Source organism: Amphibalanus amphitrite, unplaced genomic scaffold, assembly GCF_019059575.1.
Source record: "Amphibalanus amphitrite isolate SeventyFive unplaced genomic scaffold, NRLGWU_Aamphi_draft 000625F_arrow, whole genome shotgun sequence".
Taxonomy (NCBI): Eukaryota; Metazoa; Arthropoda; class Thecostraca; order Balanomorpha; family Balanidae; genus Amphibalanus; species Amphibalanus amphitrite.
The window spans coordinates 175582-188592 of record NW_024882119.1 but is presented as its reverse complement, the minus strand read 5'-3'; the positions used below and the strand labels follow the sequence as shown (position 1 = coordinate 188592).

The following is a 13011-nucleotide window of genomic DNA, read 5'->3' as shown; positions in this document are numbered from 1 at the left end:
GCCATCTGCACTCACGCGGCGCGTCAGCTGGCGCGTTCCCAGCGATAGCGGGCCGCGGCGGCCGCTCCTCCGCCGCCCGGGCCAGGGCCCCTGGCCGCCTGCCGCGCTCAGCACCCGGCCGGCCGCTCCCAGCTCCGTTCCTGACGGACACCACATGCAACAGGGCGGTACGGAGGCCACCGGATACGGCCAGCCGCCGCGGGTGCAGATAAACAGGGCTTGGCATTGAGCCGAGGGCTCATGAAAGCCATCCGGAAACGGCGCAGCATGTGCCGCAAATAACCACAATTTGTGCCAGGTCATGCGCTGGCTCATTTATGCAAAGACTTGACCCGTAAAAGGAAGTGAGAACACACAAAATATACCAAAGACCCGAGACGTGATGCAGCGCATGTGCTATGGCTATCAAAATTATCGACAGCCAATCAAGCCAATCAATGAAGAAAATTTGGGTTGAGTGGTCTGAGGTAGATGGCAATAGATAAACAAATTGCTATTTTCTAAAACGCAATCCAAACCAACCTGCCGAAAACCGACCTAGGACACCCTCAAACTCTGCACTGTCATCTGCCCCTCCCCTCTCCAAGCCCCCTCGGTCACTGGGCGCGCGCCGTGCACCTGTTTACAGATCTGGCACGACCGACATTACCATACTCGACGGCCGCGCCCGCTTTTTGTATGCAAACAAAGCATTTCGTCCGGCGCCGGGGCGCATTACGGAACAATGCGCCGATATTGCCTCTCGGCCGGCGTATGGTAATAGTCGGCGTGTTCGATTCGGCGGCATGTCGAGATGTGCAAATGTGCCGTGCCATTTGCAGCGGCGGCGGCGCGGCGGCGGCGGCGGGCGCCGGCGCCCCTCACGGCGGTCGCGGCGGGGCGCCGCCGGGCGCTGATTGCAGGCCGTGATTGGCGCCTTGGTCGGACGCCAATCGTGAGCCGGCTCGACTGATAGCGGCCGGTAACACGGACCGGTACACAGAGGGACGAGAGTGGCGACTGGCCAGCGACCGACGCTGAATTGAACTTGTGATCCATGCTGATGATTGAATAAGTAATTAGTTGCTTTAAAATACAGCTGCGGTTTCAATGCAGTTGCGGTTTTACTTAGTTAAGCGATACCAATATTTTATTCCGCCGTAATGAAACAATTGCTCTCTCTCTCTCTCTCTTTATCTCCCTTATCCCTCCCTCCCTCCCCTCTCTCTCTCTCGCTCTCTCTCTCTCTCTCTCTCTCTCTCTCTCTCTCTCTCTCTCTCTCTCTCTCTCTCTCTCTCTCTCTCTCTCTCTCTCTCTCTCTCTCTCTCTCTCTCCCATTCACCACCACCGCCGCCACCGCTCTCTCCCCCTTCTTTGGCTTTCTCTTTGAACAGTTGACTCCGACAATCATAACCATGATGCAGCAATAGCCAATTGCCACTAATGGGCTCTCCACTCCCATATGAAGCATTCTCTGGGCCTTTGAACGGCACTCAACGACTCTGACAAATATAGAACGAGCCCAGCGGCGGGCCGCTCTCGAAGGGCGCCCGGCGACTCTCTGTGGCGGCGCGCCCGTGCCGACCGACCCCGTTCGTCGGGTTCGTCGGGACCGACGCCCCTCGTGTCGGTGTCGACGTTGGCCGCGTGCCACGCGCAGGCGGCGGCGGCGGTGGCACGAGACAAAACATGCGGGAGGCGGTGAGGGGTGACGAGTGGGGTGGGGGGATGGAACCGACTCCAGCGGCTGACTGGGCGCCGAAACGGGAGTGAAATGCAGACGAAAATGGAGTCAGCCGTAGCTGAGGGTGGGGGAGGGCGCTAACATGACCTGGGTGGTCAGTTCTCGCTGTTTGGGTGTCCTTATAATCAGCTTCCGCATTTATTGTAAAAAGTGAGTTGTTATTTCGTATTCCTCAAGGATTATTTATCACTGTATCTTGTATAACTTGCCGCTTAAATACATATTTTCTTGCGTGTCGTCAAGCTTTACAGTACACACTGACCCTTGTAAGGCAGTTACCAGCAACATGCCTTTTCTTGCCATGCTCCATTCTTTGGTAAATTGCAAATGCTATAAACCGCAAATCCCTATCAGAAGCGAAATGCCGCCCAAAATCCTTAAATTACATTGTCTACAATACGATAAGTTAACCGCCTCAGGACTTTTTCCGAAAAGCGGTACTAGCCTAGACCCGCGTTTTGTCTCCCTGCTTTCCCTGATCACACAGCGCGCTGATATCTCTCTCATCGCTCTCCCCTCGAGAACTATGGAACACTCTATCGTCTCGCATTCGCCCGGGACGCCTTGTCTGAGATGAGATCTGTTCATTGGACGCTTTTTACCGTCGCCTCTCAACGCTCCGCATTGCGACGAATGCCGCTAACGAACCGTGGCCTCCACTGGAGCAGCCGACGAGCGCCATTCAACCGGAAACGGTTCATTTCCGCCGACGGCGTGCAGACGATCGAGTCGTCGCCAGCGACGGAGCGGCGGGAGAGAGAGGAATAGAGGAGAGAGAGAGATAGAGAGAGAGAGAGAGAGAGAGAGAGAGAGAGAGAGAGAGAGAGAGAGAGAGAGAGAGAGAGAGAGAGAGAGAGAGAGAGAGAGACCGATGGATTAGAGGGGAAGTGAAAGGTTTACAGATGTAGGATATCGCAGAAGCATTTTGTTGGGGTCCAAACTCCAAACCATGCAGCCTCGTTTTGGATCTGGAATGTACAGTCCACAGCAGAAGTAATGTGGGGTTTCAGTCATGGGTATGTTCTGCTTCTGAAGCCTAGGAACGATAAGCCAGACTGCAACGAGACTTTAAATGTAGCTTACATGTGTCTTCACCCTTGCAGCTACAACTTTATCTATTGAAGTCTTCTTTTCAATCAGTCCGCATTTAAAAATAGTCGGCCAAAGCCATCCATTGAGATTGGTAAAACCACACATTACTTTAGCGGTGGGCTGTACGTTTTCAAATCAATGACGCTTCGAAAAAAAAACCAAAAGAACGGTAGCGAAAAAGCCTAATGGAATACAGCTGCTAAAGAAATACATTGGTATGTCAGTCTCATAAATTAGGCACTCTCAACTTCGAAGCCTCGTTTTTCAAATCTGGTAGCGATGAAGGAGATAATGCTCTACCAAACCTCAGACGGCCATCTCTGACGGGCGCTCATTGATATTCTCCGTGCGTTCCGTCCGGCCGCAGACCAATTGTCTCGTACAAATCGCATCTAATCACACAAATATGTCCTCCCGGCGCGGACAGGCCCGCCTCATAAACGACTACAGCGCTGGTCCGTAGACGGGGACTGGTTTCGGTTTATGACACAGCCCCAGCTATCTGCATTCTGGGTGGTTTAGGACTTTAGAGGCTGTGGCTGGCTCATGGCTTCGGAAGCGGTATCTTGGAGAACCCCTAAAACCAATGAGGGCATTCCAGTGCACCTACATGTTGAGTAAAACCTCAGAACAATTGGGTGAGTGGAGGAGAAAGCGCATTTAATTCAGCTTGGACTGTGTTTCCTGTTGTCACCGTTCAAGCTATCTATGTATATCGCTTCATGATTTACATGGCACCGTTAGCTTGCACAAGAGAAACTAACTGCAACACTAGTTTCGGATCAAGAGAAGCGCATTTCTAGCACGTGTTGTAACACTCATGACTTGTTGATGAAGGCTGAATCGCGATACGATCGTGACTTCGACGGTGATCTCGATAAACCAGTTGTACGCTGTTTTAGCAATGCCTGGTGTATGTATAATACTTTCTGTATCCGTTGCTTTCGATAATTAAATTGTTCAATGCAGCATGAAATACAATGTGGTTGCAAGTTAATGTTCAATTGTCAGAGCTCAGAGAAAGTTTCATGATTGCGCGCTTGCTTGGTCCGCTCTGTTTCCCGTCCCCTTGCACCACTTCTGATCGGGTCACTTAATTACCCTGCTATGCGCCACTTCTCGTCACCCTGCATGGTGGCGGCGGAAACCTGCGCTGCTATGCGCCACTTCCCGTCACCGTGCGCCACCGCTCGTCGCGGCGCCTGTGGTTGTTCTTCGGGCGTGGCTCGGCCCGTACAGTTCAGACGCAGCAATTATGTGCTCGTCGAACAATGATGGCTCGGGTGTGGACTGGGGTGGGACAGGGTGGGGGAGGGCGGGGGAGGGGTGACGGGACAGGAACTCCACCCAGCGCCGCCGCCGCGTCATCACCGCCGCCGCCGCCATCGGCGCCCCTCGATGGAGTCGCTCACAAAGGGGCGTCATCAGGGGACAATGGGTCGAGCTGTATGTCAACATTACAATCAGCACAGGGTGTGGTACTCACGCAGGGACGTCTGTGGACGCCGCTGTGGCCAGGGTGGTGTCGACAGGGTCACGGGCGACGAAACTCAGAGGTGTGATTACCCTAGCATTAGCAGCCGCGCATAACGCAACAGAAACAGAAACAAAAATGTTAAAAAGGAAGGCCACACACAAATTGCAAGCCACACAAATATTCGAAAAAAAATTAATGTTAGGAATAGAAGTGCAGGACAAACATTCAAACAGCGGTAAAAACAATCAAAGTGCAGCACAAGCAATCAAAAGGCCATGGGTAGCTAATAAGCAAATGCTTAAGTTCAAGTTCAATTTGGTGTATTCACGTTCAAAGGAATCAAGGAATCGAAGGCCGTAAAATAAGGTGATGCAATCACATAATGCGTTCTAAGCCTGTTTTCAATGAAGTGCCGAAGGAATTTCAAACCCTATAGTGCCGGAAATAATGGCAGTTCGGTTGCTACTTGCAAACATGCTCAAGCAAAACCGATGCTCCTGCTACTTACCTTCAATTCTATCGGCCCGAATGGAGCAGCAACAGGACAGACATGCACAAGTACCCAGCCCCAGGTTCAGGTCGAGTTTTCCTCGCGTGCTACCGAGGCGTGCTGCACGCCCGTTACATGCCACTGCGAAAAGGATGATCATTGATCACTCCGGCGATGTTTGCTCGTCAGCAACATACACAACTAAATTGACGTCAAAGCGTAAAAATGTATCGAAGTTTTCAGCAAAGGGCAGTGTCATAAGATTCGTTCCTGCTTCTGTTTACGTAAGTTTGACATAAGCCGTGTGTAAGCATTTGTTAGGCGCAAAATGCGACATAGACCTTTGACAGTGGACACTGCTCACTTAATCACTTGAGCAGCAATATGCGATAAGGACATTGATTTGACACCACCTCTCGGTTTGAATTGCACACTTTACCGGTATCGATGTGTGCAGCCACTAGACTTTCAGTCACTTTGCTCATCGGTAAACAGACTTATGTTAGGTCTATTGACAATATCAGCAATAGCACTTGTGGGAAGTGTGAGTGCTCCTTCAAGCTGCAGTGTGCCTGCGATGACGAATACCGGTGACGACATGATACTCGGCTTAGTTACCTGGCAACAGTCATCATTTAGGTATATCGGGAATGATGACGATGAGGCTTTGCTTTAGGTTCTTGCTATTTATGGAAACACAAGATGCTTTTCAATTGTTCATTCTCCAAAAGAAACTTAAACGGAAGCAAAGCAACTGCAAGTATCGCTTGGCCATGAGAACGTATATAATGAGGTGACACTATCAGAGGCATCTAACGATATGAGTATTGAGCAACCCTCTATATACTGTAAATCTGTACTCACAATACTTCTCGGAAGCTTAACACTCGCCGGCACAGGGGGGGGGGGGTTGATGCAACCCCTCCAAAGGTTTTTCGCGAATAACTCGCGTAAAAAGCTGCCAATCGCGGCGAAACTTTCAGTACCCTCGCATTGTACAATTTTACACCTACCCTGAAAATTTCATAACCCTGACCCAAATGACCTTTGACCTGTGACCTCTTTTCTTAGACCATGTTTGGCCGGAATCGCGATTCGGCGTATGTCGGCTCGCATTAGCCGCGCGTTTGCAAGCTTTTCGTGGTTTCAAACGTTCAAACATGTGATTTGATGTTGCTCCCATGCATTAGGGTGGGTGTCAAGGTCACCTGAAGGTCAGGTCAGGTCATTGACCTTTGGTGACCTTTGGTGACCTCGGTTCACTTTTTCGAGTTTTACATGTTCCTAGGCTAGTTTTTGGAGCTGAATTCGAATTTAGAAACCATTTGAACATTTACGAAGTAGTTTTGGTGCCTTCGTAACATGCTACGAAGCTGTCAGAGGCGGTCGACACGTATTACGAATACCCGTCACAACCCCTACCGGTTGACTTGACCTGACCTGACCCGACCTGGTCTAAATGCTTCAAGACATCATCTCTGATCAAAACTAACACGATATTCGTGAGCAGCACCCCGGAAACCACATAGCAGCCACACTTTACGACTTTCTAACAGGTCCCAATTTTCCCGGTCTTCGGGTCATTGACCTGACCTGGAAGGTCACCCGATGACCTAGGACCTTAAAATTGGGTATTATCGGCTTCCTCTCGTGACGGGCAACACGCTCGTTTTTTTCCGCGAAGCTATAGCTCGATCAGGGGCCAAACGCAAGGGGGAGGGGGAGTCGTACCAACCAACCCCCCCTTGTGCCGTCGAAGGGCGCAAATTGGCCTGTGCCGTTCTCCTACTTAACATTCTAAACTCAGGAAACAGCTCTGACAATTTACTGTTGATTAGGAGGTTGAATCCCCTTCCAAATTTGAGACGTTATCCGCTTTTCTGAAGCGTTGGCCTCGGCTTAAAAATACATACGAAAAACTATTCCACGTTTTTTTTCGGATGCACACGGTCTCCGGGCGCCTTACATTACAATCCGTTAAGCATGATTTATGTCGTCATTTTCCTGCGGTCGTCGCAAGACGCGCCGGCCGGCCGACCGCAGGTAAAAACGCCAGACGGCAGGAGTCGCCGTCAAGAACGGCGTACAACGGCGTCCCGTCGGCCCAAAGTCGACCGTTGTATGCCGTTCTTGCCCGCGGCAGCGGCGTTCAGATGACAGCTCTCGTGCAGCTCAGCGGCTGCGTCTGGGGCGGCTGCACGGCCGGCTGGGGCGGCCAGTGGTCCACAAATTACCCGCCGGCCCAGGGCGGGGGCGCCGTGAGAAACCGGCGAAAGAATGCCGGTGCTGGGGGCGCGGGAAGGGTCGCCCGGCGGCGCGGCGGGCAGGGACGGCTCGCGGACCGCGTCCCATCTGCTCGATGGGACGCAGAGCGCGCCCCGCGGCCCGCGTCCCGCGCCCGGCTGAGGCGCCCGCAGTTCGCGTGGCGCCCCGACAGATGGCAGGCAGCGCTCCGAAACGGGCCACCGAAACGCGACCCACACGGCTAAATACGGGCTGTCGGACCCGGCCAAGCGAGGGCCACTTCTGAAACACTAATTAGCTGGCGCCGTAAGCTAACTCGGGAAATACGAGCACAATTATTAACAGGGCTAATTGGGACAAGGGAGAATCGATGAGAAATTGTTAGATAGGTAGCAGTGGCCAGTGAAAGCAATGCATCATAACGCATACCTCGCATTTTTTCAATCGTTGGCCTGAGGTCAGGTCAGTTTACGACCTCTCCATTATATCCAAGTAAATGGGAGAAGATCGAACTGCGACTGTTTCGCTCGAACATCATTACAAACACCCCATCGAAAACATCATTTAACATTGTTATATTGCATATTTAACCGAAAATTGCACACATGACCCTATAATAGAGATCTGAGGCCCCTTAGGTCATAAATGTAAATGGCAGTTTCCCGATAATAGCTTTTGATTGACATTTTAGAGTGATAAAAATGCATTGGACGTGTTTAGCTCTACAAAACGGATCGATTGGTATGTAACATGACCTTTCCGGCAAGGTCATAACCTTGATCTTGGGTCAAATTTTCATATTATCATTTTTTAAAGGTCAAGCTATAGTTCATTCAGCGCGTCTTGACGAGACAAAGCGCGGTAAAATAAAAGAAGTTAGGCGTCAAAAGTTATCATAGAAAAGCATGTTACGTAAAAACGACGATCTTAAGGGTTTTGACCTAAAGTAAGCCGTTCATCTTAGGTCATACCTGAGACTTGAGAGCAATTATTTGAGAGAGCATTGAAGGAGCTATCGAATGTACATACTTTTTCGGGGTGCTGTAGCTCTTCTCGTTCCTTGGTTATGCGCTGATTTGTCAAAAGTTGCTGAATTAGGCGATATTTGACCTTAGATGATCTCTGGTGACCTGACCTTCAGCCAGACCAAAAAATTACCAGACTTCTCCTTTGTTTTGTTTTTACACTCTTTCGAATGCCCCTTCCGCGTGTTGCCTCGTGGCCCTTGCGGGGAGTGTTAAGACTTCAAACATCCCGGCCACCACAACAACTTAACCGTTTATAGTTTATACAGTTAAAAAACTATTGCACGGGAAAACGTAACTTGATTGAGGCCAGCGCACTGAGGTCAAATGAGACGAATCTAAGAAAAGCGGTTTTAACTTTCCCCGTGGCAGTTTTTCTCATTCAGTTGGCCAGGTGGGTATACAGGCTGCAGGATTCTGGCTCAATGTTTAGGTTGTAGAATGCGGACCAGCAGGAAAACTGGATAACCGGTCGACCGCGCCACAACATCGAAATCATTAATCACACTCGGTGGGGTCGCGTGTTTAGGGCTTGACAATGTCCTCAGCTTACCGGTCAGGCTGTGGTAATAAAACATCTGGTCGAACTCTGATTTGCACTTAATCTCTCGCTCTCTCGCATTAGAAATAGAACATCCAACGTGTGAGGAATTCATTAGTTTTTCGTAGTAACAATATCTATACTAGCACGTGAACATTGAAACAGTCAGTTTAGAGGCAACGAATAAAATGTCACAGCATAAAGTATGGCATGGATGCTCATCACAATGCAAAAATATTTATTTGGGGAAAAATGTATCTATAAGCGATCTGCCGAGGAAACTCCGACCGCCAGCTTGATATGGAACAGACTTTAGAAACAAATCTGATAATGGCTTAAGCCGAAAGCTCCTTGCACATTTTCTAGATAATTTTCCAAAATAAATATTTTGACATCGTTACGATCATACATAACCTTAGCATTTATCACCATGTCATCCATCTTCGAACACAAAACATCATCACTATTTAACACTGGGTGGCATAATACGTGGCACAGAAATTCCACATGTAAGGGGGATGAGAGAGCATCAGTATTCGTTTTTATTTATTTTATTCTATCAATCTATCTATGCATCTATTCATGCTTTTTATGGCTCGTGTCAGTTCAGAGACGTGAACCAATGCTTCGAAATATATTTAACACCTCAATGTATAGTTCTGTGAGTTGGGCCATTCAAACTTCTGCAAGCCTAAAACACTCCCTATAAAGGCTATAGCACGTTCTGTCATCCACCCCTGCAAGCAACAATACACTAAGCCAACTATTTGATCGATAATTCAAATCGCGATGAACCGCTACGCGCAAGCGGCGAATAGCTGTCTCCGGGCGGATACTGCCACCGGCCGCCATGTGCTGCCAAATACAGGGTGCTAGTTTGGCACAATCAATGTCCCTAGACTTATCTTAGCTAAAGGCCCCTTGGCTAGACTTATCTAGCAAAGGGGCCTATAAAGAACTTATCTGCGTAGGCTGGTAAAAGTAGTGACTGGTATTGGAATCGAGCTTTGGAGGGCTACCATTTGAAAATTAGGTCAAGAATCGTTGAGCGAATCGCACAGTGTGATGTCTACTTCAGAAAACGTGCGCTCTGCCAAAGGCCGTATGAGAGGCTCTGCCCTCCCTCCACCGTAGGCGTATTGACATGGGCAGACGGCAGCACAGTCAGTATCGTCAGGAGAGTTGAAATCGCTGGGGTAATGTCCCCGCGCTGCAGCGCTGCAGGGAGTTCAATGCATGGTTTTTGGTCGGTCTTCAATGTCGTTCGCATCCACAGTGACCGCCAGACCACGAATCCGCATCCGCTTGTCTTCGCCTCACGCTTGCCAGGTGTCACTTCTTCCATGCATGCAAGATGTCATCCCATGTTACAGATAGCACGGGCCGACGAAGAGGCGGCTGAGTGCCATCGTATTACGCTAGTGGCTGCCAACGCGGCTTGCAGATATCCTTGAAAGTAGTCCAGCGCAGGAGCAAACAAACCGATGCGATAGTGTGCTTCAACCATCTCGTCTGCAAGGACGGAAGGCATAGCGGCGGTGCGGTGCGTATTGCGACCCGATGCAACGTGCGGGCGGGCTCAGCGCCCAGCGGTGTGTCACAGTGTTTTACTGCACTCCTCCGCCTCACCGAAAATGCTGACCAAGGTTGGACCATTGGTTGGGCCTTGATAGGACCTTGGGCGAAGGCGATGTCTTCTGCTCTCAGCTTTTGCACCACCGCAGTGACCGCTCGATGAGCTGTATGGATGCCATGAGCTTCGCTCCTTTTCCTGCAAGGCTCTGCGAAGTGGCAGGAGAATTCCCGGCAGCTTCAGAAGAATGTGTAGGCTAACCAGTATCTCCGACTACTCCAGTGCAGCTCCCCGGAGCTTGCTTTGTCGTCTGCTCACTCCGTCATGTCTCACAAGGCAGCAGCGACAGCTGGAATCTGTTCCACAAAGCGCTCGATGGTAGTATACCGTTTCAAGAATATTATCGGACACATATTCAAGAGTTTTTGACGAAGCATATCGAGCTTATCTTAGGTACGTCTAAGGGCCTCATGGCTCACACCGCTTACGGCACCATCTCTGACAAATGCTAGAATGACTTCGAAGCGCGCTTCTTGCCCCACGGATTTCGTCACCTTCGATGTCGAAAGGTTGAAGCCGTGAGACGCGCAGTGGAAATACTCAGCCTGCGATGCGACCTTCTTAACCTCGGCAACAACTCCCATGCATTCTCTAGACATTGCTGTCGTGCCTAGTGCGCTGCAGGTCTGCCTTCTCCTCGCATCCCACCACCGAAGTTAACACCACTAATTTGTGTCTCCCTACTCACGTTCATTTCGTCTAAAACATCCAAAAGAACCACCGGGTCTTCCCCTGATACCAAAACCTCCCTCATTAGCCTCGGCCAAGTATCAAATGTTCGGCATCGGCTGTTCTCTTGCTGCCCGATCGGCGGTTTCGTCAGCACTTAGGCACCGGAATGGAGACTTGTGGCAGCAAGCTACAGTCGCTTCCTTAATCGTGTCCCTGTAGACAGAGCAAGAGTCGTGGGTTGTTTTTGACAGATAAGTCGTGTTTCTGGGGACTTCCCTCACGTGTGCTGCTAGGCTGGCGTCACCGCCACGAATTCCAAGCCGCAAGAGCATTATTATTCCTCATGTTCCAATCATTTGTAGACGGATAAGCTCCGAACGATTCAATGGATCCATCATCCTGGTGGTCGCGAAAGCGAAAGGCATGTTCTGGAGTGCCGCAAACTACGGTTTCCACGACCGACGCCAACGCCTCTGAAGCTCTTTCTGTCCCGCTGCTCACGACAGCATTTATTTGACCTGCGATCCTTTTCTGTCCCTGTCACCCTTTTAAGAACTCATCCGCGCGTGGTTGCTTTTCTTTGTGGAAAGCCGATTCGTCATGTAGTGTTAGATCGTCACGGGTACCAGTGAGATTCTTGAAATCCTGCAATGGGTAGCGGACCAGGTTACCCATTGACTGGCCTCGGTTTCCACATTATCCTCTCTCTTTTCGCACATTGAACAACATGCAGCTGCTGGTTGCTACACCAGGCGTTTGTGTTCCGTATAAGATATGGCGAGCCACTTAAACTGGTCAAGGTGTTTTGTGCTGCATGATCTTCATGAGCGAAGGACCTTACCTATTATGTGCTGACAGTCGGAACTTCTTCACGGCGAGAGGGCACCAACTCTCTTTTTCAGATCACTGAGTCGGTCACTGTCGGTTAGTCGTGAGTGCACGTTTACCAGCCTGCCAATGTCCTTCATGTCTGTCTGGTCACTGCGGCGGGCAATTTTGGTGTCCACTGCTTCAGGCGACGAGGACGTACCAATATCGCTCTCTTGTGTGATTTGCTGTGCAATGCATCTCCCGACTCCCTGTTCCTCAACAGCCATGTCAACAACTGGAACTAATAATGTTTTTATTCAGCTCCTGGGAGATGAGGATGTGGAAATGACGTAAGTTAAACAAAGACCGGCGTTTTTTCTCATATCCTTTTCCACCTGAATTAGTCGGTGGCCCCTTTTTCTTTCCATGCTTCTTCGCTCAACAATGTACACGATGACAAGGAAAACAATCGACAGGATTTGAGAGCAGCCTGAAAGGAATATGGGGATCCATGATACTGAAGATCAATCAAACATTCCTGGTGCTTGTAAACTGATAATGGTGAACAGATACATGATGCAATAAAAGGCAGAACAAGTCCAGGAATTTCGTTCGCCAATTTTACCGTCCTAACTCCTACTCCGCGAATTAAAGGGACTGTCCCACCTTTGCATTAGTTCTGAGTTGAGATAGCCAAGTTGGCGGCCAGGTTCAGAAACCACTATATATCCTGGTCACAATATCCTCAGTTTCGTGGTGTTAAAGAAATTCGTTCCCTTCATTTGAAAAGTGGGCCTTAGCTAAGGCCCTATCTCTTAACTATTAACGGCCATTTGATGACGTCATTTGCATTTTGAACGCCTGTCACGCATGTGAAGTTTCACTTGATTTACGAATAAGCTAATCAGAGACACTTGTTATTGTATGAGCCGCGTCATATTTGAGAGCAAATACCTATATTTGCTGCCAAATTTCCCCCACATTGACATGAAGTAAATCCTTCATTACGTCACAGATCCGATCTAAATGACGTCACGATGAAATATAAAAGTCGCAATATCTCAAAAAGTATACAATGAAAACGCGTAAAAACTTGCAGAATTCGTCACAATATCATGAGTAACATTTCCGAATCCTAAATGGTACTTTTTTGAAGGTGGGATAGTCCCTTTAACAGTAGCTTCCATTCGGCTTTGCCCTTATCAATATAAGAAACATGCCCCGCATCGCTGTCAGCTTTGGCGTCAATTCAGCCCCCTCCCCCGCATTTGCTGACATTGGCAGTTGTATTTTGCAATTGATTT

At 49.6% G+C, this 13011-nt stretch overlaps 1 protein-coding gene across 2 annotated transcripts in view; it reads right to left on the bottom strand.

Annotated features, from left to right (window-relative positions):
* LOC122363517 (proteoglycan 4-like) overlaps positions 1–13011 on the bottom strand; it is a 111960-nt gene that overhangs the window by 61476 nt on the left and 37473 nt on the right. The gene's annotated exons all lie outside the window — the stretch shown is intronic.